At 41.4% G+C, this 27,979-nt stretch overlaps 1 long non-coding RNA gene across 2 annotated transcripts; it reads right to left on the bottom strand.

The window, feature by feature from the left end:
• LOC131403250 (uncharacterized) lies at positions 1 to 27,135 on the bottom strand. 2 transcript variants are annotated; one of them, XR_009219331.1, is made up of 4 exons: positions 26,799 to 27,135; positions 20,424 to 20,486; positions 566 to 687; positions 1 to 405 (listed from the first exon to the last, which is right to left on the bottom strand). It is a non-coding gene; the product is annotated as an uncharacterized LOC131403250 (long non-coding RNA). The 2 variants fall into 2 exon arrangements; XR_009219330.1 differs by having other exon boundaries at positions 566 to 684.
• Between the last annotated feature and the right edge of the window lie 844 nt (positions 27,136 to 27,979).

Genomic DNA, 27,979 nt, shown 5'->3' with positions numbered 1-27,979 from the left:
GTTGTCTCACAAAGTAAACTGTATTTGCAGCAAATAGGAGGCCGTGAGGAATCATTTCCAAAGTCATGGCGTCCCAGAACTAAGGGAAGCAGGAACTTTTATTTCAGTTGGGGAATAATATTCAAAAGGGAGAGGTGGGGGTATTCACTAGCACAGGCTCAGTTGGAGAACATGCTTCCACATAATGAGGCCTAAGCTCCTCCTGGAGAGATCTTTGCATTAAAAATAAAGCAAAGGTCATGGGCATAGCTCTTGTGGTGAGGCTTGGTCAGTTTCAGGATGGCTGGTGGTTACATCTCCCTTGAGTGCCTCATTTGGTCAGTTTCAGGATGGCTGGTGGTTACATCTCCCTTGAGTGCCTCATTTGGTCAGTTTCAGGATGGCTGGTGGTTACATCTCCTTAACCTACAAAAGGAAAAGAAACAGCTTGGAATAACAGTTAATTGCTTCCAAACCCACCTTTGAGTTTCTCCAGGCACCTAGTCCCAGACATGGTCACTGAAGAGGGAGGGGGATTGCAGGAGGGGAAGAAATGTGCAGGGGAAACTTCAGACTCTGCCCTCACCTTTCTGACGGACTGAACCACGCATGCGCAAGCCACTCGCTAACAACAGAAGATCTGAACTGAGGCTGGCGCTGCAGCCAGGAGCCAGTTTGCGGTTCAAGACCAGCTGAGATCACTACCTGCTGAACCAAGAGACACAGTCATTGGTGGAAAATAACAGAATCCAGAATTTCCACCACACCACATTCATAATGTCCAGGACACAGTGCAAAATCACCCAACATCCAAAAATCAAGTAAATGGGACACATTATTAAGAGAAAAGAGGATCAACTGAGATAGATCCCAAGATGACCCAGGTGTTGGAACTGGCAGATAAGGATTTTTCTTCATGTGCCATAAAGCTCGGTTATTAGGTGCATAAACAGTCTGTATTATGTCTTCTTGATAATGGACCCTTTTGTATTTCACAACGACCTCCTTTATTCCCGGTCATATTCACTGTGCCTGAAATCTGCTTTATCTAGTATTAGTATAGCTTCTCCAGCTTTCTTTCAACTAGTGTTAGCATGGCATGTTTTTCCAATCTCTATTTTTAATTTATTTGTGTTTTTATATTTAAAGTGGGTTTGGGGTAGGCAGCATGTAGTTGAGTTTGCTTTCCTATTCAATCTGACAAATTATGCCTTTTAAATGGGGTTTTTAGACCACTGTCATCTAATGTTACTGCTGATAATAGTTAGATTTGAATCTATCCTGCGATTTGTTTCTTATTTGACCAATCTGTTTTTTGTTTGCTTTTTCCTCTTAGACTGCTTTTTTTTGGATAATTTAAGTATTTTTTATGATTCCATTTAATCTTTTTTGGCTTATTCTGGATAAGTCTTTGCTGTGTGCATGCGTGTGTGTGCATGCCTTAGGGTTTACAGTAAACATCGTTAACTTTTCACAGTTTATCTTCAAATAATATCAGACCACTTCATGACGCCTGAACAACCTCACAACAGTACTCTCCCACCCCCACTGCAGCCTCCGTGTCCATGTTGTCACACGTTTTATTCGACATGTTACATACCCCACAGAAAGTGCTCTCTATCCCTTTCTTCACATAAGGTTTCCATATTGTGTCATTTTCCTTCAGCATCTCTCAGCGCTGATCCGCTGGTGACCGTGAATTATCTCAGCTCTTGTGTGTCTGAGAAAGTTGATATTCTATCTTATTTGTACCCTTTGCTGCCAGGCATAGAATCATAAATTAGCAGCTTTTTTTCTCAATACTCTGAAGACCTTGCTTCACTCTGCTCTGGCCTCAGTTCCAGTAAGAGATCTGCCTTCATTCTAACCTTTGTTCCTCTGCACTCAGCAGGTCTTTCTATCTCCTGTCTGATTTCATGATTATCTTGTTATCACCCTATTTAAGCAATTTAATTATAATGTGCCTTCTTCATACTTCTTAGACTTGGGGTTCATTAAGTATCTTGGATATGTGGGTTTATAGTTTTTTTTTTTTTTAATAAAATATGGAAAATTTTCAGTCATTATTTCCTCAAATTGTTTTTTCTGTTTTCTTCTCTTTCTCTTTCTGGGACTCTGATTACATATATTTTAGGCCATTTGAAGTTGTCCTGCAGTTAACTTTCTGTTCATTTTCTTTGGTCTATTTTCTCTCTCTATTTTATTTTGAATGGTTTCTATGGTATGTCTTCAAGTTCATTAACCTTTTGACGGATTTGCTCTTAATCTCATCTAGTAAGTTTTCATTACAGATGTTTAATTACAGACATTTCATCTCTAAAAGTTTTTGGGTCTTTTTCCTATCTTCCATATTTCTACTTAACATCATCAGCCTTTTCTTTTTTTTACTGAAGTATTGACATACAATAATATGATAGTTTCAGGCGCACCGCATAGTGATTTGACATTTATATACATTATAAAGTGATCACCATGATAAATCTAGTTCCATCTGTCACCATACAAAGTTATGACAATATTGTTGACTTTGTTCCCCATGATGTAATCCCATCCCCATGACTTATTCATTTTATGACTGGAAGTTTGTACCTCTTATCCCCTCACCTATTTCACCCACCCCCGACCCCCTACATTGTCAGTCTTGTCTCTAACTTCTTGAACATGTGGAATATGATGACAGTAATAACATCCCATCTTTGTCTATGAATTACGTCATCTGTGCTATTTGTGGTCAGTATCAATTGAGTGATTTGTCTCCTCATTACATGATGTGTTTTTCTGCTTTTTTGCATACCAGGTAATTTCTGGTTGGCTGGTAGACATTGTGTATTTTTCGTTGTTGGAACCTGGATAGTTTGTACTCCTAAAAATATTCTTGAGCTGTTTCCTGGGGCAGAGTTGTGTTACTTTGAAACAATTGGAAACATTCAAGCTGATTCTAAGCTTTGTTAGGTGGGATCTGAGTAACCTTTAGTCCAGGGCTGACTGTGTTCCACCACTGAGGCCACTCTGAATACTGGACACAATCTCCTGCGAGTTATGGGGCTTTCCTAAGCCATGTGTGGACTGGTTGAACCCAAACCATTCCTGTCTGTGTGAGCTCCAAGAATTATTTCCTCTAATATTTTGGTGTTTGATTCTGTAGTGTTGGGTAGTTTCCTCACATGGGTGCACTGGTCATTACTCAGTGGAAGATGCAGTGGGCCCACGGAGAATCTGTGAAGTTCTCTCTTGCTGCAGTTCTCACTTCTTGGGTGGTCTTCCATATGTGCTCTAGTCACCTCAGCCTCCCAGGACACCCAGTGCCATCTCTTCAACTCAGGGAGAGCTCAGGGGTCCACCTGGGTTCTCCTTCCCTGTGCTGGAGCCTGGAATTCTCTCTCCAGGCAGCAGGGCCATCACAGGGCCCACCTCATCAGTTCCAGGTCTCTCAGGGGTCACTGAACTCTGCTGCCTGAGACCCACTGCATGAAAACTACTGTTTCATATATGTTCCCCAAAATTTTCAGTTGTTGTGGGAAGAAGGGTAAATTAGTTCCCTGTTATTTCATCTTGGCTGAAAGCATAAGTATTAAACAAAGATTTTAAAGTGATTGTCATAACTATCCTCCGTGAAGGTAAACAAACATGCTTGTAGAAAATGAAAGAGTAGGAAATCTCAGCAGAAAAATTTAAAAAAGAAAATTTTAGAATTGAAAAATACAATATTAGAAATAAATTCTTCACATGGAATTTAAGTAGAGCAATAGAAATTAACATGGAAAATAGAAAGAAAAAAGGGTGGAAAAATAACAGAGCCTCAGTCACTCTTAAGTAAGATCAAACTTTAATATACATGTGGTCTGCTTCAAAGAAGGAATGGAGAGAGAGAATGTGCAGACAAAAATACTTGAAGAAATAGTGGCTGGAATTATCCAAGTGATGGAAGATAGACATTTGCAAATATGATGCTCAACTAACACCAAGCAGAATGAAGACAGTCCCACATAGAGACACATCAGATCAAGCAGCTGGATACCAAGGCCGAAAAGCAAATGTTGGAAGCAACAGAGAAAAATGACACTTCACACAGAGGGGAATAATGATTTGATTAATAGCTGACTTCTCATCAGAAACTATGGGGACCAGAAGAGAATGAGAAAAGAGATTTAAAGTGTTGAGAGAGAGAGAAAAAAAGACCTGTCAATGCAGAATCGTATATCCAGCAAAAATATCCTTCGAAAATCACTGTTGAAAGACAGCATTTTCAGATTTAGAGAAACTAAGAGAAATTATTACCAGCAAATCTCTACAACAGAAGATGCTAAAGGAAATTCTTTAGGAGAAGGGAAATTATACCAGAAAAGGAATCTCAGATCCTCAGAATGGAATAAGTAGCTTCAGAAATGGTAAATATCTAGGTAAATGTCAAAGGCTACTCATTTTTTCTGCTTTCTCCTTCTAACTTTTGTATAATACACACAACTTACAGTAAAAACTGTAATATTATGGGGAGGGCAGAAGGATGAATAGGTGAGCATAGAGGGATTTTAGGGCAGTGAAACTATTCTGTATGACACAGTAATGGTGGATACATGTCATCAGACATCTGTCCAAACCCACAGAATGCACAACAGCGAGAATGAACCTGGTGTAAACTGTGGACTTTGGGTGATGATGACATGTCAGTGCAGGTTCGTCATCTGTAACAAATACACCATCCGATGGGCAAAGCTGATATAGGGGGGCTGTGCATATGGGAGCAGGGCATATATGTACCAAACACTCAATTTTGTTGTGAAACAAAAACTGCTCTAAAAAAATAAAGTCTTTAAAAAATGATAATATTTTCTTCTGAGGTTCATAAGATATGTAGATGCAGTACGTACAGTTACTACAGCATAAAGGATGGGCGGGGTGGCCCAATATGGCTGCACTATTTCCATATTTTACCTGAAGTACTAAAATGTTCATTGTAAGTGGAATAGGAAAAGTTAGAGATGGAGATTGTGAACCCTGGAGAAATGACTGAAAAAAAAAAATAGCCAATAGGACAAAAAATAAAACAATGTAATCCACCACATCACCAGAGTAAAGAAGAAAATCATGTGACATGCAGAAAACGCATTTGAAGAAATTCTACATCCATTTATAAAAGTCCAGGAAAGTAGAAGTAGAGGGAACTTCTCTAACTTGATACAAGGCGTCCCTGAGGACCTGCAGTCATCACAAACAGTGAGACTAAAGGCTTCCCCTGTAAGTCAGGATCAAGGCAGAGACATCCGCTCTCATTGTCCCCAGTTAACACCACTGGATTCTTAGTTGGTGTGAAATAGCAAGAAAATCAAATAAAAGGCATACAGATTAGAAAGGAAGGAGTAAAACTGTCTTTTTTCACAGATGACATGACTGTCTACATAAAAAATCCTTAAGAATATAGCAAAAAAAAAGGCTACTGGAATTCATAAATGAGTGTAACAAGGTCATAGGATACAAAGTCAACATACGAAAATCATTTGTATTTCTATACAGTGGCAATAAATGATTGGAAATTGACATGTTTTTTCTTTTGCTTGAGGAAGATGGTCCCTGAGCTCACACCTGTGCCAATCTTCTTCTACTTTGTATGGGATGCTGCCACAGCATGGCTTGATGAGCAGTGTGTAGATCCATGCCCAGGATCTGAACCCGAGAACCCAGGGCCGTGGAAGTGAAGTATGAGAACTTAACAACTGCGCCACCAGGCCGGCCCCCAGAAATTGACATTTTTAAAGTGCAACTTACAATAGCAACAAAAATCATAACATATTTAGGAATAAATCCTATAATATGCCTGTAGAATCTCTATGCTGAAAACTACAAAACACTGATGGAAGAAGTAAAAGAAAACTTCAATAAGCAGGGAAATGGTCTTAGTCTATTCGGGCTGCTATAAAAAAACCCACAGACTGGATAGCTTATAAACAACAGACATTTATTTCCCACAGTTCTCGAGGCTGAGAGTCCAAGATCAAGGTGCCAGCACGGTCACATTCTGGTGACAGCCCGCTTCCTGGTTCATAGCTGGTGCCTTCTTGCTGTGTCCTCACACGGTGGAGGGGACAAGGGCTCTCTCTGGAGCCTCTTTTGTTATAAAGGCACTAATCTTGTTCATGAGGGCTCGACCCACATGACACAAGCACCTCCCAGAGGCCCCACCTTCTAACACTCTCAACCTTGGGGGTTAGGATTTCAACATGTGAATTTTGGGAGGACATAAGCATTCAGACCCCAGCAGAAATATACAGTGTTCGTGGATTGGAAGACTCAGTATTTTAAATATTAATTTTCCTTAAGTTGATCTATACCAATTACAATTCCAGCATATTTTTGGTAGAAATTATGAAGTTGATTCTACAATTTATTTGAGTAGGCAAAGTAATTAGAATAGCCAAAACAACTTTGAAAAAGAAGAACAAAGTTGGAGGCCTTAAACTACCTGCTTTCCAGGCATATTATAACATTACGATAATCAATAGTGTGCTGGTGAACGAATAAACACACAGATCAGTGGAACAGAAGAGAGAATCCAGAAACAGAACCACACATGTATGAGCAATTGATATTTGACAAAGTTGCTAAAATAACTTAATGGAGAAAGAATGGTATTTTCAAAAAGAGGCACTGGAAAAATGGAATATTCATATGCAAAAATATCCACCATAATATATAACTCAAAACAAAACAAAACCCCAAAATCCTTGGACCCATGTCTCACACCACATACAAAAATTAACTCAAAGTGAATCATAGCAGTAAGTGTAAAATCTAAAACTATAAATCTTCTGGGAGAAAATATTCATGACATTGGATTAGGCAAAGATTTCTCAGGTGTGAAACCAAAAGCACACCCATAACAAATTTTGTTTAGTTAAACTTTATCAAAACTAAGAACTTCTTCTCTTCAAAAGACACTGTTGAGAGAAGGAAAACAAGTCAAAAACTGGGAGAAACCATTTCTGCAACACATATCTGTGAAGGCTTTTTATTCGGTGTATATGAAGAACTCTTAAATCTGAATAACAAAACAAACAACCTCGTAAAAAATTGGCAAAAGATTTGAAGAGGCACTTCAGCAAAAATGATACACAAATGGAATGAAAGTACAGGAAAAAATGCTCAACATCATCAGTCATCAGAGAAATTCAAATTAAAACCACAATGAGATACATGTGTGCACCTTTCAGAATGGCTTAAAAAATTAGCAACAATATCAAGTACTGGCAAGGAAGCAGAGCAACCAGAATGCTCCTACACTCCTGCTGGGAAAGCAGAATGTTTCAGCCATATTGGAAAACATTTTGAGAGTTGCTTGTAAAGTTAAAGAAATGTTGACCATGTAATCTTTCTGATCCAGTAATCTTATTCTTGGATATATGTCAAAGAGAATCAAAATGTTACGTTCACACAAAAATCTGTATGTTGATGTTTATAGCAGACTTATTCACAATTTCCAAAAACTGGAAACAACCCAAACAGACAAACTGTAGATATAAATGTTCTTCAGCTAGTAAATAAGTGGCACATCCATCCAATGGAATATTATTCAGTAATGAAAAGGAATAAGCATTTTATATGTGAGACGAAATGGATGACTATCAAATACAATCTGCTAAGTAAAGAAGGTAAAGCTCAAAAAGTTGTTACATAGTGTGTGATCCCATCCCTGTGAGATTCAGGAAGAAGCAGAACTACTGATAGGGAGCAGATCAGTGTTGGCTAGTGGGGAGGAGGGGCTGCCACAAGGGGCAGACAGGGAATTTTGGGAGCAGCAGAGCTGTTTTCTGTCTTGATTTCTGTGGTGGTTTATGAATGCATGTGTTCATAACAAATAGTACTGTAAAATAAAAAAACTTGACTTTTATGGCATGTGAATCATGTCTCCATTACTTCCTTTGGAAAAACCAGTAGGAAAGTTTTAAAAAGACAAATAAAGGGGAAAAAACTGGAGGAAACGAATAGAGAAAGGAAATAAAGTTACAGACCCAAAACTATGTCAATAGCTATTTATTTTTAATTTTATATATTTTTAATAAAAATTATATATTTTAAAGTATCCAATGCTGATTTGATGTACATATACGTAGTGAAATAACTACTTCAGTCAAGTTAATGGACACCTCATCTCCTCACACAGTTACCATTTTTTTGTGATGAGAGCACCCAGCTACTCTTTTAGCGGATCTCAAGTATTCAGCACAGTAGTATTAACTGTGGTCATCATGCTGTACGTTAGATCTCTGGACTTATTCAACCCGCATCACTGCAGCTTTGTACCCCTGACCACCATCTCCCCCCCTCAACCCCAGCCCCTGGTAACCGTTCTAATCTCTGCTTCTATGAGTTCCATGTGTTTTTCTGTTTTTTTAGATTCCACGTATAAGTGAGATTATACCATATTTGTCTTTCTCTGTCTGGCTTGTTTCGTTTAGCTTAATGTCCTCCAGGCTCATCCGTGTTGTCACAAATGGCAGGATTTCCTTCTTTCTCATGATTGAATAATATTCTGTTGTGTATATGTACCACATCTTCTTTATCGATTCATCTGTCAACGGACACTTGGGTTGTTTCCATATCTCGACTACTGTGATTAATGCTGCAGTGAACATGGGGGTACAGATATCTCTTTGAAATACTGATTGCATTTCCTTTGGATATATCCCAGGAGTGGGACTGTTGGATCACGTGGTAGTTCTACTGTTAATTTTTTCCCTTACGTTCTTTTATTTATCATATATGTGCAGATCTGTTTTATGTACAATGATTGGTTCTATCAATCATACCAAGGTGTTCTATTGATACTATTGCTAATTTTTTGAGGAACCTGCATACTGGTTTCCACAGTGGCCACACCAATTTACATTTCCACCAATGGTGCACAAGGGTTCCCTTTTCTCCACATCCTCAACAAGACATGTTATTTTTTGTTTTTTTGATGATGGCCATTCTAACAGGTGTGAGGTGATATCTGATTGTGGTTTGGATTTGCATTTCCCTGATGACTAGTGATGTTGAGCACCTTTTCATGTATCTGTTGGCCATTCATATGTCTTCTTTTGAGAAATGTTTATTCATATCCTTTGCTCATTTTTCAGATGAGTTACTTGTTTCTTGCTATTGAGTTGTATGAGTTCTTTATATATTTTAGATATTAACCCCTCATCAGATTACAGTTTGCAAATATTTTCTCCCATTCTGTAAGTTGTCTTTTCACTCTGTTGATGATTTCCTTTGCTGTGCAGAAGCTTTTTAGTTTGAATGAATCCCATTAATCTACTTTTACTTTTGTTGCCTCTGCTTTTGGGGTCATGTCCAAAAAAAGCATTGCCCAGACCAAACTCAAGTTTTTCTCCTATATTTTCTTCTAATAGTTTTATGGTCTCAGGTCTTAAATTTAAGTCTTTAATCCATTTTGAGTTAATTTTTACATACGGAGTGAGGTAAGGGTTCAGTTCTTCCATGTGTGCAAAACCAGTTTTCCCAACACTATTTGTTGAAGAGACTATCCTTTCCCCATTGTGTATTCTTGACAACTTTGTCAAAGATCAATTTACCATAAATGCATGGAGTTATTTCTGGGCTCTCTCTTCTGTTCCATCGGTCTGTGTGTCTGTTTTAATGCCGGTGCCATGCTGTTTTGATTACTATGGCTTTGTAGTATACATATATATATTTTGGTGAGGAAGATTAGCCCTGAGCTAACATCTGTTCCCATATTCCTCTATTTTTGGTATGTGGGGCACCACCACAGCATGGCTTGATGAGCAGTGTGTAGGTCCGCGCTCAGAATCTGAACCTGTGAACCCTGGGCCTCCGAAGTGGAGCAGGCGAACTTAACCACTATGCTACCAGGCTGGCCCCCATAGCTTTGTAGTATATTTTGAAGTCAGGAAGTGTGATGCCTCCAACTTTGTTCTTTTTGTTCAAGGCTGTTGCTGAACAACCTGTGCTTGAAACTCCTATCCCACCATCTTGTTTGCTCATCATTTTACACATTAGTGGACTGAAGAGTTCAGTTAAAGGCCGAGATTCTCGGGAGGGATATAAAAATAAGACCCAAATGTATACTATCTACAAAAATTGCACTTTAAATATAAAGGCACAGACAGTTTGAAATAAAATAAAAATAAAAATCACAACAATTGGAAATGCAGTAGAGTTGCCTCTTTATGCCTCTTTATGCAGATAGAATCATACATGAGGAAAAATCCGAAGAAACCCACAAACAGTTAGTACAGGTGCTGGAACAACTGGACACCCACATGCAAAAGCGTGAAGCTGGACCCTCACCTCACACCATCCACAAAATGAGTTCAAAATGGATCCAAGGCCTACATATAAGAGCCAAAATTAGAAAACTCATAGAAGAAAACATAGGAGTAAATCTTTGTGACTTGAATTTGGCAATGATTTCTTAGATATAACACCAAAAGCACAAGTAACAAAAGAAAAATTAGACAAATCGGACTTCAAAATGAAAAACTTTTGTGCATAAAAGGAGAATATTAAGAAGGAAAAAAGATAATCCACAATCCAAAATGGCAGAAAATATTTGCAAATCCCACATCTGATAAAAGTCTAGTGGCCACCAGGCCAGCCCCCTCTGCCTGGCAGGATGCCCTGAGTGATAGAGGTCTCAACCCCCCAGCACCTGGACACCGGTCATCTTCCGCACTGCCAAGGAGTGAGTGCTGGACTGTTCTGACTTATTCAGAAACAGTGACGGAGCCCAAATTCCTTTCACAATCACCCTAGAGGTCAACGGCTTCAGTCTGCTCCTAAAGAACACACGGTGTTTGCGAGTCTGAGAACCAAAAGAATTGTCTTCACTTTTCTGAAAAGTGTGTCTTATTATTTCACATTAGTGACCATTTTCAAACTGGCTCCCAGTGGTGCCCTCCCACTTTGTTTATTTCTCTGAAAGTGGCCGTGGCGACTTGGCTGTTCTCTGTTCCCAACCCCCACGGTGTGACAAGGCCGATGACATCCGATTCCTGGGATCCTGACCTAGGTGGAGATTAACTCAGCCTCAGCCTGTGATGGGAAGTGATGGTCCCAGCTCTTCCTCTTCTCCCTCCCCTGTTCTCATCCTCCTGCTCTGCACAGTCTCAGAGTTGCCTGACATCACCACTGACAAGCCCTGCAGAGCCCAGAGATTTCTCTTTGAAGAAAAGAAAAACTCTGGAGAAATCAGAGGGATAAATAAGGAATGTACCCAATTCCTGCCTTGTCCTTCTCCCAGACTAATCCTGCTGATGGCCAAGAGGATGAACAATGAGAGAGAGTGGTTTCTCTCATTAGAATTTTAAAATCCTCCAAGTAATGGATCGTTTTGGAGCATCCTGTGTTTTCCTGCTTGTCCCAATAATATATTATTACTAAACTTGAATAATTTTAATGGGGGAAATTCTTTATCTCATAAAAATGCTGAGCAGGGGATCCATTTAAAAAAATGTTATCAAAGTAACTCCAGGGGTTTACAAGGAACAAGGAGCCTACACCCCTGTGTTCCAGACATCAGCTGAGACATTCTTGCCAGGAGCCAGGGCCCTTGGAGGGAGGGGTGCCCATGACCCTCCTCCAGCAGGGCGGGCCTTCTCAGGTGCGTCCCCCAACATGGGCGCACACACCACAGGATCCTAGGTTAGCCAGTGGCAGGCAGCCGGCTAGGGATATGGGGACAAGTGAAAACTGCTCACTCAGACTGGGACACCCCTGGGCTAAACTCAGGAGCAAGGTGTGATCCAGGCCTGTAGACCCAAAAACCTCACCATGAGTTCTTTCCATCTGGATACGGCAGTGGAAAGGAGAAGGTGCTGGGTGGGGAAAAGCATTACGCTGAAAAGAGCTCCTGCCTCTGCCACCCGCCTGGAGTTTGGTCTCCAACAAGCATGGGTTTTCTCACCTTTAGAGAAACGAGGGGTAGAAGCCATCGAGTTTCCTCAAGTGCTTGAGGGGCCTCATTTTCAGAGCTGCTCAGCTCCCTTCCCTGCCCGCAGTGCGTCCACGGGACCCCAGCCCACGACCCCTCCCTTCCGATCTTTCCCTTTGGAAGCTTCAGATGTGCCCACTCAGGCACCTAGTGGTTTGGGGTCCTGAGCTGACGCAATTTTAATGAGTTTCCATCATTTTCAAAGGGAAAAATGGGAGGGAGGTGGCTTGTTACTGAGACAGATCGCAGCACACCTAGAAGGACAGGACACTCATTTCCATTTACCTCGTCTGATGACCCTCCAGTTCCATCAGTGGTTGAGTGAACGCGGCCTGTTCTTCCCAATCATGGTGCAAGTGTGTAATTTCTCCCAGTGGAATTTGATTTTAATGAGAGGCTAGCTCATAGGAGAGAGTCATTATCTAGATAGCATGCACGCGTCAGGTTAATTTTAAATCAGCTTTTAGGTCAATCTGTCTTAATTAATCCATTAACTGTTTTTGAATAGCAATTTCAATAATTGTTTTAGCATAATACTTGGCAGTGTAATTGCTTTTTGGAATCTGTTCATTGAGATGTCAGAGTCAGATCCGGGGCTCCCTCCCTGTGCCCGAGTTTGTGTGTGTGTGTGTGTGTGTGTGTGTGTGTGCGTGCATGTACAAGCATGTGGGGGGTGCTTCCTCTGATTATTAATGAATGCATTTTCACGAGGCTTATTGATATCAGGGAGCCCTGCCTTTATTTTTAAAAAATTGTTAAATAAAATTTTAATGTTAGAATAGTTTTAGATTTACAGAAAATTGTGATGATAATACAGAGTTCCCATATACTTCACACCAAATTTTCCCTGTGATTAGCACCTTACATTAGTATGGCCCCTTTGTCACCATTAAAAAACAGTAGAAAAGATCAATGAAACAAAGAGCTGGTTCTTTGAGAAGATAAACAAAATTGACAAACCTTTAGCCAGACTTACTAAGGAAAAAGGAGACAAGGCTCAAATAAATAAAATTAGAAATGAAAGAGGAGAAATTACAATGGACACCACAGAAATACAAAGGATTATAAGAGAACACTATGAAAAACCATATGCCAACAAATTGGACATCTAGAAGAAATGGATAAATTCTTAGACTCATACAACCTTCCAAAACTGAATCAAGAAGAAATAGAGAATCTGAACAGACAAATCACATGTAAAGAGATTGAAACAGTAATCAAAAACCTCCCAAAAAATAAAAGTCCAGGACCAGATGGCTTCTCTGGAGAATTTTACCAAACATTCAAATAAGATTTAAAACCTATCCTTCTCAAACTATTCCAAAATAGAGGAAGATGGAACACTTCCTAACTCATTCTATGAGGCCAACATCACTCTGATACCAAAGCCAGGCAAGGACAATACAAAGAAGGAAAATTACAGGCCAATATCATTGAGGAACATAGATGCAAAAATCCTCAACAAAACATTGGCAAACCGAATCCAGCAATACATTAAAAAGATCACACAGGGCCGGCCCCGTGGCTTAGCGGTTAAGTGCATGCGCTCCGCTGCTGGCGGCCCGGGTTCCGATCCCGGGATCGCACCGACGCGCCGCTTCTCCGGCCATGCTGAGGCCACGTCCCACATACAGCAACTAGAAGGATGTGCAGCTATGACAGACAACTATCTACTGGGGCGTTGGGGGAAAAATAAATAAATAAAATCTTTAAAAAAAAAAAAAAACACACACCATGATCGAGTGAGATTTATACCAGGGACACAGGGATGATTCAACATCCGCAAATCAATCAACGTGATACACCACATTAACAAAACGAGGAATAAAAACCATATGATCATCTCAATAGATGCAGAGAAGGCTTTTGACAATATCCAACATCCCTTTATGATAAAAAGTCTCAGCAAAATGGGTATAGAAGGAAAGTATCTCAACATAATAAAGGCCATATATGACAAACCCACAGCCAACATCATACTCAATGGGGAAAAACTGAAAGCCACCCTTCTGAGAACAGGGACAAGACAAGGGTGCCCACTCTCACCACTCTTATTCAACACAGTACTGGAGGTTCTGGCCAGAGCAATTAGGCAAGAAAAAGGAATAAAAGGAATCCAAATAGGCAATGAAGAAGTGAAACTCTCGCTGTTTGCAGATGACATGATTTTATATATAGAAAACCCTACTAAAGAATCCATCAGAAAACTATTAGAAATAATCAACAACGACAGCAAAGTTGCAAGGTACAAAATCAGCTTACAAAAATCAGTTGCATTTCTATACTCTAATAACGAACTGACAGAAAGAACTCAGGAATACAATCTCATTTACAATCGCAACAAAAAGAATAAAATTTGGCTTATTATGATTTCAATCTTCTGAAATTTATGGAGGCTTGCCTTGTTTCCCAACATATGGTCTATTCTCGAGAATGTTCCATGAGCACTTGAGAAGACTGTGTATTCTGCTGTGTTTGGATGGAGTGCTCTCTATATATCTATTAAGTCCATCTGGTCTAGTTTTTCATTTAAGTCCACTATTTCCTATTGACTTTCTGTCTGGATGACCTATCCATCGATGTAAGTGGGGTGTTAAAGTCCCCTACTATTATTGTGTTGTTGTTAATATCCCTTTGAGGTTTGTTAATAGTTGCTGTATGTACTTTGGTGTTCCTCTGTTGGGTGAATATATATTTATAAGTGACATGCCTTCTTGGTGGAGTGACTCTTTTATCATTATATATTGCCCCTCTTTGTCTCTCATTACCTGTTTTATCTTGAAGTCTACTTTGTCTGAAGTATGGCAACAGCTGCTTTCTTTTATTTGCCATTAGCTTCGAGTATCACCTTCCATCCCTTCACTCGGAGCCTGTGTTTGTCTTTAGAGCTGAGATGTGTTTCCTGGAGGCAGCATATTGTGGGGTCTTGTTTTTTAATCCATCCCGCCACTCTGTGTCTTTTGATTGGAGAATTCAATCTATTTACATTTAGAGTTATTATTGATATATCAGGGCTTAATGCTACTAGTTTATCACCTATTTTCTGGTTCTTCTGCACTTCCTTTGTTTCTTGTCCTGTGTGTTTTGGACTACCAATTCAGTTTGGTAGTTCTCTATGATGGTTTTCTTAGTTTTCTCTTTATTTATCATACATGTCTGTGTTCTGATTATTTGCTTAGTAGTTACCATGAGGTTTGTATAAAAAATCACATAGATGAGATAGTCCGTTTTCTGATAGTCTCTTATTTCCTTAGACTAAGTCAATTCCATCCGTTTCCTCTTCCCCTTCTAAGTTATTATTGTCCCAACTTATTCCATCTTGTGTTATGGTTTGTGGTTAAAATGACAAGATTATATTTATTTTTGGTGTTTTCCTTCCCTTTATCTTTGCTGTTATAATTAAGTATTTGCTAACCTGTTCTGATAGAGAGCTTCAATTTTTCTGATTTTGTTTACCTATTTTTCTCCTTGCTCACGGATTTGTATCCCCCCCCTTTTTTTTTTCCAGGTATGAGGGCCTTCTTGAGCATTTCTTGTAGTGGGGGTCTTGTGGCAATGAACTCTCTTAGCTTTTGTTTATCTGGGAAAGTTTTTATTTCTCCATCATATCTGAAGGATATTTTTGCTGGATATTCTTGGCTGAAAGTTTTTGTCTTTCAGAATTTTGAATATATCATTCCACTCTCTCCTAGCCTGTAGAGTTTCTGCTGTGAAATCCGCTGAGAGCCTGATAGGAGTTCCTTTGTACCTTACTCTCTTCTGCCTTGCTGCCCTTAATATTTTTTCTTTGTCATTGACTTTTGCCAGCTTTACTATTACATGCCTTGGAGAGGTTTGGAAAAACTTCAAACTTCCCCAGGTTTGGACTGTTCTCAGTTATTATTTCTTTGAACAAGCTCTCTGCTCCTTTTTCCCCTCTCTTTTCCTTCTCGAATAGCTATAATCCTTATGTTGCATTTCCTAAATGAGTCAGATATTTCTTGCAGAATTTCCTCTCTTTTTTTTAGGCTTAGTTCTGTCTTCTCCTCCATCTGGAGCATTTCTGCATTCCTATCCTCTAGATTTCTAATTCTATCCTCCATACTCTCAGCTCTGTTCTTTAAAGATTCCAGACTTTTCTTTATCTCCTCCATTGTGTTTTTCATCTCCAACATTTCTGACCGGCTTTCTTTATAGTTTCAATCTCTTTTGTGAAGAAGTTCCTCATTTCATTGAACTGTCTATCTGTATTTTCTTGTAACTCATAGAGCCTTTTTATGATAGCTATTTTGTGTTTTGTTTTTCTTTTGAGGAAGATTGGCCCTGAGCTAACATCCGTTGCCATCTTCCTCTTTTTCTTTTTTATCGCCAAAGCCCCAGTACACAGTCATATATCCTAGTTGTCGGTCCTTCTAGTTCTTCTATGTGGCATGCAGCCTCATCACGTCCTGAGGAGCGGTGAGTAGGTCCGCGCCCAGGATACCTACTGGCGAACCCTGGGCCGCCAAAACAGAACGTGTGAACTTAACCGCTACTCCACTGGGCCAGCCCCCATGATAGCTATTTTGAATGCTCTGTCATTTAGATTATAGGTTTCTGTGCCTTCAGGATTGACTTCTGGGTGCTTGTCACTTTCCTTCTGGTCTGGATATTTAATATATTTTTTCACACTGTTTGACGGTGTGGATTTGTGTCTCCGCATGATAGTATCTGGTTGCAGCTTCCACCTGCCACCATTGGGTGGGGGTCAAGAGCTGTATATTCTGAGCCCACAGTGATCCATGGATACTTTGGCCGACTGGCTGTGCTGGAGCACGGGACAGGGGGAGGGATGCTTTCTTTTGCCTGCCCAATCCCAGGGGCTTCTCGCTCTTCCTTTGCTATCTGCTCTCCTGGGGTGCTAGCTTGATGAAGATACCCCTCAACAGTTCAGTCACCTCTGTGTGGGGGTTTCCCATGGGCTGTGAGCGAACTTGGAGAGTCACAGTTTTCCCACAGAGGGTCGCCTCTCCCCCTCTCTCTGCAAGCCATGCGGTCCCGAGGTCACTGCCATTGGGGAGCAAGAGGAGCTCTCCCTACCTCCTTCCACTTCCTCTGGGGGGGTGTCCAGCACCTCCACGTTCAGATGTATAGCTGGGTGGGTCTCTCAGATGTCTTTTGTGTTGTGTGAGTGTCCTCTTTTGGTATATGAATGTCCTTTTTGTTGTATCTTAGTGGGGAGAGTCTAAGGGGAGAGCTTGCTCCATCATGATGCTGACATTATCTCCCAAATATTTTATAATAATATATGGACTGTAACTTTACTCAAATTGTGAAAAAACCTTTAGAGACTGTCATCAAAAGTGTAATGCTGCATAGCTCAAGTTGTGCAGCCCATTCTTCTCAAAGAACCAACACTGCTAATTCTAGCTCTTTCTCCTTTACAAGTATTTAAATCATAAAAGAGTACCCGGTATGTAGCATTTCTATTCTTGGCTCAATAAATTATTCAACATTCTTTTAGCAAGCAAAAATAAGTTAAATACCACAAAAACGTTCACCCTCAAAACACAGATTTGCAAAGATACTGGAGACGTCCAAAATTAACCAACAGGCTACCCCTGGGCCAATAATTTTTAAAAACTTCCTTACCATGCTAATACTGTGCTTTAATCTTGGTTGGCTGTTCCCATTTTTCCTTCTGAACAAAAAACCTGAGACTGGTTTTACTGCTGCCCATATCTGCCATTTTCGACACAAGCAACAGTAATGGAGGAAGACCCAAATGTACTATCTTTCACATGCAGGCACTTGGTAAAGCTGCCAGGGGTGGCCAGTGTCCACCTGGAACAGGTACAATAGTAACCATGCCTTCTCCATCCAAATTCTAGTTTCATTCTTGCCTCCACAATAACCTTCAAAGCTGACCACATAAGCAACTCATCCACGCATCCGTGCAATCATTCATATATTCAGGGCTCTGAAGATGAATATGAAAGCCACTCAGCTAGGATCAACAGGGAAAACAATCAGGTAAGTACAATACCTGTCAGGGACCCTGACAGACTGGACACCCTAACCTAGCAGAAGGACTCAAGGAGGATTTCACAGTGGAAATTACTTTTCAGCTAAGACCTGAAGGATGGGTAAGAGTTAACCCAAAATTGGGGAAAGCAAGAGTAAAAAGACGAGGGGAGAACATTCAGGCAGGGGAACTAGCATGTTAGAAGGCTCAAAAGTAATAAATAAGAATAATGATGATATTGACAAAAATAATGATGAATAATAAATTATTGACTCTCTGGATCAGACACTGCTTTAAGGTTCTATATGTATTAACTCATTAAGTTCTCATAAATATCCTTATCCCCATTTGACAGATGAAGAAATGGACGCACAGAAAGTTGAAGTAATCATCCCAAGGTCATAGGGCGAAGAGGTGGTGGGACTTGGACTGAACTGAGGCGCCTGAAGACAGAGCCTACCTGCTTACACTGTGCTACAAAAGATCTGGTCATGCTTCAGAAACTGGAATTTTGGTCCATGAAGAATTTTAGGGGGAGGCTGGCAAGGGTGGTGATGATGAGAATTAAACCAGGGCAGATAATGGAGGGTCTGGGAAGCCCCTGTACCAGACACCTCTCATGTCCTCCTCACATCCTCCTGGCCCACCTTTTCTTCTACCAGCCACAGCTGCAGCAACCTGCTGTATGCAGTGAACCTGGCAGCACCTGCGTCAGGTGCATCAGGTGCTACCAGGGCTGCAGCACGGAAAGCCTGGATGTGAGGAGTCAACACCTCCTGGGACAGCCCTGACCAACAGGGGTCAGGAACCAGTAGGTAAACAGCCCCTTCTTCCTTGCCTTCAGTGGACACTTGTGGGGAGAAGAGGGGCAGACTACATGGCTCCTCTGAAAACCTGGAGGGATGGAACCCTAGGTTCCCACAGCAGTGATCAGCTCCTACTTCATTCTGCCCAGCCCTCCTCTTCAGTTTTATGTGACTACTTCCTACAAATTACCACCTACACGCAAACCCTCCTCTCACACTCTGCCTTCTGTGGGGAACCAGATTGAAACAGCCATGTTAGACAGTTTAGATTTTATCCTTCGGGCAGTCAAAGACAGCATATTTTTGGCAAATAATACCTTCTCTCTTCCAGGAAGCAACAAGAGGCTGAGCGAGGGGAACAAACTCAGCAAAATGATGGCTTGGTAAAGGTTCCCATTCTTCTCTCACCTCACCTCTCCCACCACCATTACACCAGGAAGCCACCCAAGAATAGGGTGCAGGAAAAGTCTATACCCTGTCTTCTGCTCCATTAGCCAGAGGCTAGAAAAATGGCAGCTGCCCTGGACTCCTTCAGCCTGGGGCCCACTTCTGAGGCCACGGCATCTACAACACTGCTACTTCTTCCACCATCTCACTGGCTCTTCTCGTCTCCTCTAGACCTACTAGAGACATATGGCTACCTGACTGGTACCTTTGGAGGGACACTAAATCTTAAAACCAAAGAATAAGCTTGAAGATGAGGAAATAAATGGAATAGATAGATGATTTGGTTTTAAAATATTCTTGGCTTCTCTCTCTTCTGGATGAGATGTTTTCATTTCTCACTCATATTATGATGTAAATAAATCACAGATTAAATGCTATAATAGCCAGAAATTTTTCATATGAACAATATTGGAGGTAACACCATACATCTGGCTTAAGGATGAAGTTCAGTTTCTATAAAATAGAATTAAAAATATTAACATTTTGCTCTTAATATTAGATTAAGTAACATAAAAAGGATAACATGTATATTATCCACTGCTCATAGTAATTTTAACTGTCATTATCATATATCCAGGAATAAGTGAGACACCATGTAACCCTGCCTACAACAGTTTGTTGAAGGGCCAGCTACAGCAATTACGCCTTAATCAATACACAGGCTCAAGGTGTTTAAATTGTGGCCAAAAAGAAAGAAAGACCACAAGGCATCTTTCTTTTTTTTTTCAAAATTTCTTCTTTAAATTTATTTATTTAATTAATTAAATAATTTCATCCCCAAAGCCCCAGTACATAGCTGTATATCCTAGTTGTAGGTCCTTCTAGTTCTTCTGTGTGGGATGCTGCCTCAGCACGGCTTAACGAGCCATGCGTAGGTAGGTCTGCACCCAGGATCTGAACCAGCAAACCCCGGGCTGCCGCAGCGGAGCACGGAAACTCAACCACTACGCCACTGGGCCGGCCTATAATCCATCTTATTCTTAAGACATTTAAGCAAAATAGATTCCTGAGATAACACAAATACTGAATGATGAAAAGAAGATAATTTTTATCTTATACTAATTTTAACCAAGTTTATTCTTACATTTGACAGTGATTATATTAAATTGCAATGTTTAGGTGAAACTACTACACAGCAGAAATAAGAGAATGGTAAAAGTACTGTAACTATGGTATTTCTAACATATATTAGGGTTAAATTTTTATTGACTAACATATGCAAATTGGTTTAAAAACTGTTACCGCTGTCCTTTCTTACCTGCATATATCAGATTGATTATGTTCATAAAGTTTCTTTTCCAGGTCCAATCTCTTCTTTTCACTATAATACAGAAAGAAAATGTTTTATGAATAATTACACTGATAAGTAATAGGCAGTTGGATTTAGAACATGATCTCCTTTGAAATCACACTTTTCTAAGAATGCTTCTCTGGCCTCTCTCAGAAGCAGAAAATGCCAGCTGCGTTTGAAACTCAAGACAAAAATACTTAGCAGTCATCACGGAAGTCTAAAAAGCAAAAAGGACACTGAAATGAAGCAAAAACAAGATTCTCAAAGTAAATGGGGAAATGCAGTAAGAAAAGGCTGGGAAGCAGGTTCAATCACTCAGCAAGTATTTCTTGAGTGCCATGATGAGCCAGGCACAGTTCTAGGTCTGGAGACTAATCCGGTGTACACCAACCAAGGCCCCTGCCCTCAGGCAGCTGACATTCTAGGGGGAAGGAGAGACAATAAACAAGATAAATATGTAAAATATGATATGGCCAGACTTCTCTGAGACGGTGACAGTTGAGTGATGGGGATCCCACCAGGTCTGGACACAATGCCTCCACAAATCCACCCTAGATTGAAGACTGGTGGCTTGCTCTGTTCCCAACTAGACACGCCTGGGCAGAGCCAAGTAGCTGAGTTAGGAAGAGGTCTCTGAAAAGTAGACCTGCCCTCACTCACATTTAATGAAGACTAGGCCCCCTAACACTATTACTTCAAATTTGGGGGGATTTCTTTTTACAACTTTGTAACATCGCCGTGATTTGTCACTGACTGCTATCCTGTGATGATCAGGTGAGTGCTGGCAGTCAGCTAGAGGACAGAGCTTACCCTGCACACCCAGCCTGGGCAAGAGGTAGGGGAAACTGGGCAGCAGGGGTGGTAGCAGCCAAAACCAAGGGGCTAGGGGTAAAACTGCTAAATGAGAAGCCATCTCAGTCCCAAAAAGAGTCCTTGGGAAGTTTAACCACAGAGGGCCCCGCTCAACCACCACCAAAGTACCAGCTTCAACCCCATCTAACTGAAGCCAAACTGCGAATCTAAGTTAACAAGAACTAAAGGCCAAAAGAGAAATCACATAATGTCTGAGAGAAAAATGCTAAAGAAAAGACTGAATCAATGACAAGGAGTCCAACAGAAGGTGAGCCTAGCTTGGCCCCCTGAGGGACAGGGGCTGAGCCCACATTCCATTTGTGAGCTCTTAATTATTAGTTTCTGTTTTCCTTCAGAGAAAAAAAAAAAGCCCAAAAGTTACTCTGTTAGCTAAATTATAGGTTAAGTAAATTTCTTTGCTTAGCATAATCTAGAATGGAAACCATCATTTAACCAAAATTCTTTTAATGGGAAAATGGGGTCCAAAATCCAAACACTGAATCTTTGCTTGGGGAATAATCTCTTCCTCAGTTGGGGTATGCCTACGTTAAAAAAAAAGGAAAAATAATTAAAAGAAAAAAAATTACAGAAACAAATTTTTAATCTAATAGCTTCACACAGATCTTTATTTTCTCATTAAGAAGACTGAACTCAGAAGAGAAGTGAAAGAAATATGGTATAATTGCTTCCACGTTAGAAATTTTTATTTGTCACTTTCCTCCCTTCTAAGGTTCAGTGATCAATAGGATATTTAGTTCATGAAAAATGAATGTCCGGACAGAGTGAGCAATTCGTCACTAAATTATGAGACAGACCCTTAAAGGCATCTATGACCTTGTGCCTCTGATGTCATGCTTTACTTCTGTGGAATTTCTGCCAAGAAAGCATGACTGGAATCTGGTCATGAAGAAACATCAGATGGACCCAGCTTGAGGCTCACTCTCCAGAATGAAAGCTGTTCTCTATGAAACTGTCAGGAACAGGAAAGGCAGGGAAAGACTGAGGAATAGGCACAGATGGGGAGAGACTGAAGAGACATGGCAAATGGGTTCACAGATGGACTCCTGGACCAGACGATAAAAAAGACAGTGCTAGGACAGTTGGTGAAATTTGACTGGGGTCTGTGGATTGGTATATCAGCATTGATTTCGTGACTGGGAGGGTTATATGGTGATCACAGAGAGAGCACCCTTGCTTTTTGGAACTATGCACTGGAGTGCTTAGGAGTGATGGGGCACCAGTTCTCAAATGGTTCAGAAAAGATTAATAATTTTAGATAGAAAGAGAAAGGGAAAATATAACAAAATGTTAAGAGTTGAGGAATCTGGGTGAGGGAAATATTAGAGGTCTTTGTCCTCTACTTGCAACTTTTCTGTAAGCTTGAACTCATTTCAAAATAATTGTAACAATTTACCTCTGACTTCTAGTGAAGAAGGACCACAGTCTCTTTGGGAATCCACCACCTCACGAGCAGCAAGTTCTTTTTAATAAAGAACATAAAACTTCTTTGTTCTTGCTCTATCTCCAGTAGGGACAGACTGGTCAAACTTCTTCTCTAGCATGACACTTCCTACACTGAAAAACCACAAACACCTCTTGGCCTTCTATTCCAGGCAAAATGATGCTACTCTAATTCACTCTTCATCACAGGCCCATTTTCTAACCTCAACATCCATGCAGCAGTGCCTCTGAGTGCTGTCTTTCATATGTTTTAAATTTAAAACTTAAAACAAGATATCTACCCCAATAAAAAGCCAGAGAAAGGATTATTGGGAGGATCATTTTGCAATTCCTACAGATTAAATCTCTGTTTCAGAATCTTTGGAACATCCAGCCCCGGGATATGTACCCGCTGTCAACGGTTTCAGGCACCTGCACCCCTCACTTGGACCTTTCGAAGTTTTACACAGCTGGGTGGTCCTTAAAGTGTAGTATGTGGTCTAGTTTCCTCCTTTTAAGCCACCTGTTATTCAGTTTTTGTATCAATATCATCTTCAGCTTTACTCAACTAATACCTCAGCGTCAATTTCTGGACCTTTACGATATCTCACCCTGAATCAATATTGGTATTGAAAACACTGGGGCTGGTTAATGGGCCTTTTAAACAGATGTTTTTATATAATTGTAAGTGTCAACTCCACTTACATGTTTCTACTACACTTGTGGCACTATATGCACTGTACAGAGTCATTCCATCAGGCTCTTGTAGATTCAACGACATTCCCACAATGCAAAGAAAACACTGATACAAAAAGGAAAAAATTCAGAATATAAAATTACATCTATGTGTGACTACAGCTAAGACAATCTGGGCTAGAAACACACCAAGTACAAGGGAAAAGCCCAGTTATTAGACCAGCTAACATTGCAATGACCCACCTCTAAGAGGGCTGAGAAAGGGCAGGTTGTTTTTCTCTCTCACTCCCAAGAAATCTGTGGACTGATAAAGCAGCTGTGACTACCCAAGGTCGTAGCCTGTAAATTTCTGGAGCTTTAGGAGACAATGGTCCTTGTGGTCAGCGGGATTGGTTACGAAAAACAGGTACATTCAAACACTCCAATAGGGTACAGACAATGATATTCATTATCTGTTGCTTCACAAAACTACAGCTTTCAACTTTTTTACTTTGAGGCTCTTTATTTACTAGAGAAAAAAAAAATCTGTGGCCATACTTTACATATTAGTCAAGGCCTCTCATTTCTGTGAAGAACCAAGGTTCAGAGAGGCTGAACGACCTGCTCAAGGTCACACAACAGTTCACAGACTGGAACCCAGGTTTCCATGTTTCTACCGCACTTTTCTGTGTATCCAAAATTATTAGCCTCTGTACTTATTAACTATGCATTAGAGTTAGTCATGGACTTTTAAAATGAAAAATGAGTATACACAGCAACATATCTGTACTGACTTAAAAATAAAACCAACCTCCAAAGGCAGAACCATGAATAGGCTATAAAATTTGACTCAAATTCCTTATACAATTTCAACAGCCTCACCTTGCTTAATAGTTAAAGCATTAAGTGTTAAACATTAAGTAATAATCATTACACAGTTATTATACCATAAGGACTATAAACAGCCAGGTGTTCCTAGCACAGGAAGCAAAAATGATAACTCACAATGAACTTAGTTCAAAAAGAATGCCATTTGAACCAGTGACATTTTAAAATTTAGAACTTGGGCTAAGAGATACAAATAACTAAAGGCCTGGGGTAACTAAGCTATTATTCTAAGAGAACAGAGTCAAAAAGCAGTTAAAAAAAAAAACAACTCAAAAAACGAACACACACACAGTACAGAGAACAGATTGGTGGTTACCAGAGCGGAAGAGGAGTGTGGGGAGGGTGAAAGGGGTAAAGCAGGACATGTGTACAGTGACGGATGGAAACTAGACTTTGGGTGGCGAACACGATGGACTCTATACAGAAGTCGAAATATAATGATATACACCTGAAATTTATATAATGTTACGAACCAACGTGACCTCAATAAAAATAAATTAGTAAAATGTAAAGAAAAAAATTACACCCACACCCAGAGGTGAATTTGTTTTATTATTTGTTTGTTTGCTTTTTAACTTGGAGCTGGACTTCAGTATAAGATTTCACTTTGGGGATGGGACAATAGCTTAAATTGGTTTGAATCTATAAACCAAACTTTAGTTTTTCAAAATGGTTAAGGAACCTTGGAGCAGAATTGAAATGTTAAAATTTATTTTAGGGGCCGGCCTGGTGGCGCAAGCTGTTAAATGCGCACGCTCCGCTGCGCCGGCCCGGGGTTCGTGGGTTCGGATCCCGGACGCGCACTGACGCATTGCTTGTCAAGCCATGCTGTGGCGGCATCCCATCTAAGTGGAGGAAGATGGGCACGGATGTTAGCCCAGGGCCAGTCTTCCTCAGCAAAAAGAGGAGGATTGGCAGATGTTAGCTCAGGGCTGATCTTCACACACACACACAAAAAATTATTTTATTATTCTTATTGTTCTTCCCCCTGGTGATTTCTTTTAATGTATTTAATCTTATATATAATGGGGTTTTTTTTGTGTGTGTGTGTGTGAGGAAGATCAGCCCTGAGCTAACATCCATGCTAATACTCTTCTTTTTGCTGAGGAAGACTGGCTCTGAGCTAACATCTATTGCCAATCCTCCTCCTTTTTTTTTTCTCCCCAAAGCCCCAGTAGATAGTTGTATGTCATAGCCGCACATCCTTCTAGTTGCTGTATGTGGGACGTGGCCTCAGCATGGCCAGAGAAGTGGTGTGTCGGTGCACGCCCGGAATCCGAACCCCGGCCGCCAGTAGCGGAGGGCACGCACTTAACCGCTAAGCCATGGGGCTGGCCCCAATGGTTTCATTTTAAACACAACCTAACAAACAACATTAAAGAAACTGGGTTTTTTTTCTTTAAGAAAAAGCAGTTTAAGTGTACTGATGCACAGAGCAATGTCTTGTCTTTTAATTATCAAGTATACGCAGACACAATATCATCTTTGAAATATCACACTGTCCACTCTTCCTGGTTGACTGGAACATGGTCATTATTTGGTGGCAATGTGTGGCTAATGTTCTATACAAGACATTTATACCTCCTGGACATTAGCTGGTTGACTTGGGATTTCTTCCATTCCTTTAACAAACATATATCAAGCCCCTCCTCCACCTAAGGTACTCTATTATCAGCTAAAGCTTCAGCTAGATATGGTTTCTGAGCTCCTGGAATTCTCCATCTAGGCAGGGAGCAAGTCACTCAAGCCACTATCTAGAGTCCTTTAAGAATGCCGACGTTGCATGAGTTAGGGAACAGGCTGATCAATACTTAGTGCAGGGAAGCCACTGAAGGAAGTGATTTTTCAAAAGCTGGAGTTGAGGAGGTTCCTGGGGTGGGTGAGTGGCGGTATGTCAGAAAGAAAATAGGATGTAGAAAAAGATTAAAGAGTAAAATATGGTGAGGACAATTAAGGAGGCCTGTTGTAGATGCTCTAAAAATATTTGACAAAAATTAAATCTAGCATAAAACCAATATAATTCCTTCCTTTTCAAAACCACTTGCTTCTGCCTTTACCTTACACGTAACTATTGTTGTCATTTTAGCATTGTTACACACACACAGCTCTCTTCACTAAAATGATTTTGTAACTTTAACACTCATTAAACCTTTTGTTTATCAAGAGATCCAAACATCTATTTCCTTTCTTGTCAACTCATGAGATTTCCAACACCAATTAATATAGCAGCTAAATAATAGTTCCAACAACTTATCTTTTATGTGGTTATTTATAGCAAAGTGCTTTTTAATTTTCTTTCTTTATGTGCTCTTAGATCTAGCTGTCTTCAGCGGTTCTCATCTTTCATGTCTTAATCAAGGTATCATACATACTCCAGAAGCTGGACTTCTCTGTCCGGAAATTTCATCCCTTCGCTGGAACTATGGCCCTCAAAAAGTCTCCCGCATTTAAATAGGGCATATGTTTGACAAACACACACACACTCACCTGCCTGCGTTCCTGGACCTGTCACCACTGATGCAGTGCAGCTGTCAGGGTGGGATGACAATTTGAAGAGACTGCGGAGGGGGCGTGTAGAAGGGAACGAGAGAAATTCACGAGGCTTGACTGAGAGTGACAGGCAGGAGAACTCCTACTCCCCCTTCCGGGCAAATTCAGCGACGCGGCCGCGTCCTTCAGCGGGAGATCTCCAACAAGGGGGTCTCTCCGGTAAACTCTGTCCTCCAGGCCCCAGTGGGAGCTTGGGGGCCGTCGCGGGCGGACCCAGGCCCAGGGGAACCACGGGCGGGGCGAGTGGGAAGGACAGACGGCAGGGCACCAGCCGACCCTGGGCGCCGGCCGATTCCCGCCCCCGCCTCGGGTAGGCCGTTCCTGTCCCGCAGCCCGCGCTGGAGGCGGCCCAGCCTCTCCTAGTAGCCGGGGCTCGCCAGGGGCGCGGACCGTGCGGAGGGCTGGCGCATGCCACCGCCGCCACGCTCGCCCCGCCGCCTCGGGCCAGCGCGCGGAGGGGAGGGGCGGGTTGTCGGGGGCGACGGCCCCACCATGCACCGCGGGTGAACACGGCGCCCCGACGCTGTGCAGGGGGCGGGACGGGGCGCCGTGAATGGGCGGGGCCGACGGCCGTGGAGGGGCGGGCCCCGTGGAGGGGCGGGGCGGGACGGGGCGCCGTGAATGGGCGGGGCCGACGGTCGTGGAGGGGCGGGGCGTCGTGGGAGAGGTTGACAGCCGCCTTGCGGGGAGCCGGCCCAGGCTGCACGCTGCGGGATGGGCAGGGGTCCTTGGGGGTTGGGTGCCCAGGGCTCTCTGTCCGAGACTGGCGTCTTCCTTCTCCCTAACCGTTCAGAACTCTCACGGGACAGACCCTGGTCCTCCTCCAGGCGGAGCCGTTCTCTGAGGGTCAGTCAGAAGCCCACTCCTGATCCCCACCATGGGTAAAGGATGGAGCATGGCTGGGAGCAAGTCACGTGATCAGTTTTTGTCCTGGCATGAAACTACATTAATTTTGCAAGACGCATTCTCTTTCCCTCCCGCCACCTCTCCCTCTCTTCTTCCCAGGATATGCTGAGTGCCAGGCACTGTGCTAAGCTTGGTTTCCTACCAGCACTTAAAAGCAAAAGAAAACACCACAAAAAAGACAAAATTCTAAGCAACTGTGTTCAGCCCTGACA

This window comes from Diceros bicornis, unplaced genomic scaffold, assembly GCF_020826845.1.
Source record: "Diceros bicornis minor isolate mBicDic1 unplaced genomic scaffold, mDicBic1.mat.cur scaffold_61_ctg1, whole genome shotgun sequence".
Lineage (NCBI taxonomy): Eukaryota > Metazoa > Chordata > Mammalia > Perissodactyla > Rhinocerotidae > Diceros > Diceros bicornis.
Note: the sequence above shows the minus strand (reverse complement) of the source record. Positions and strands in the feature narration are given on the sequence as shown.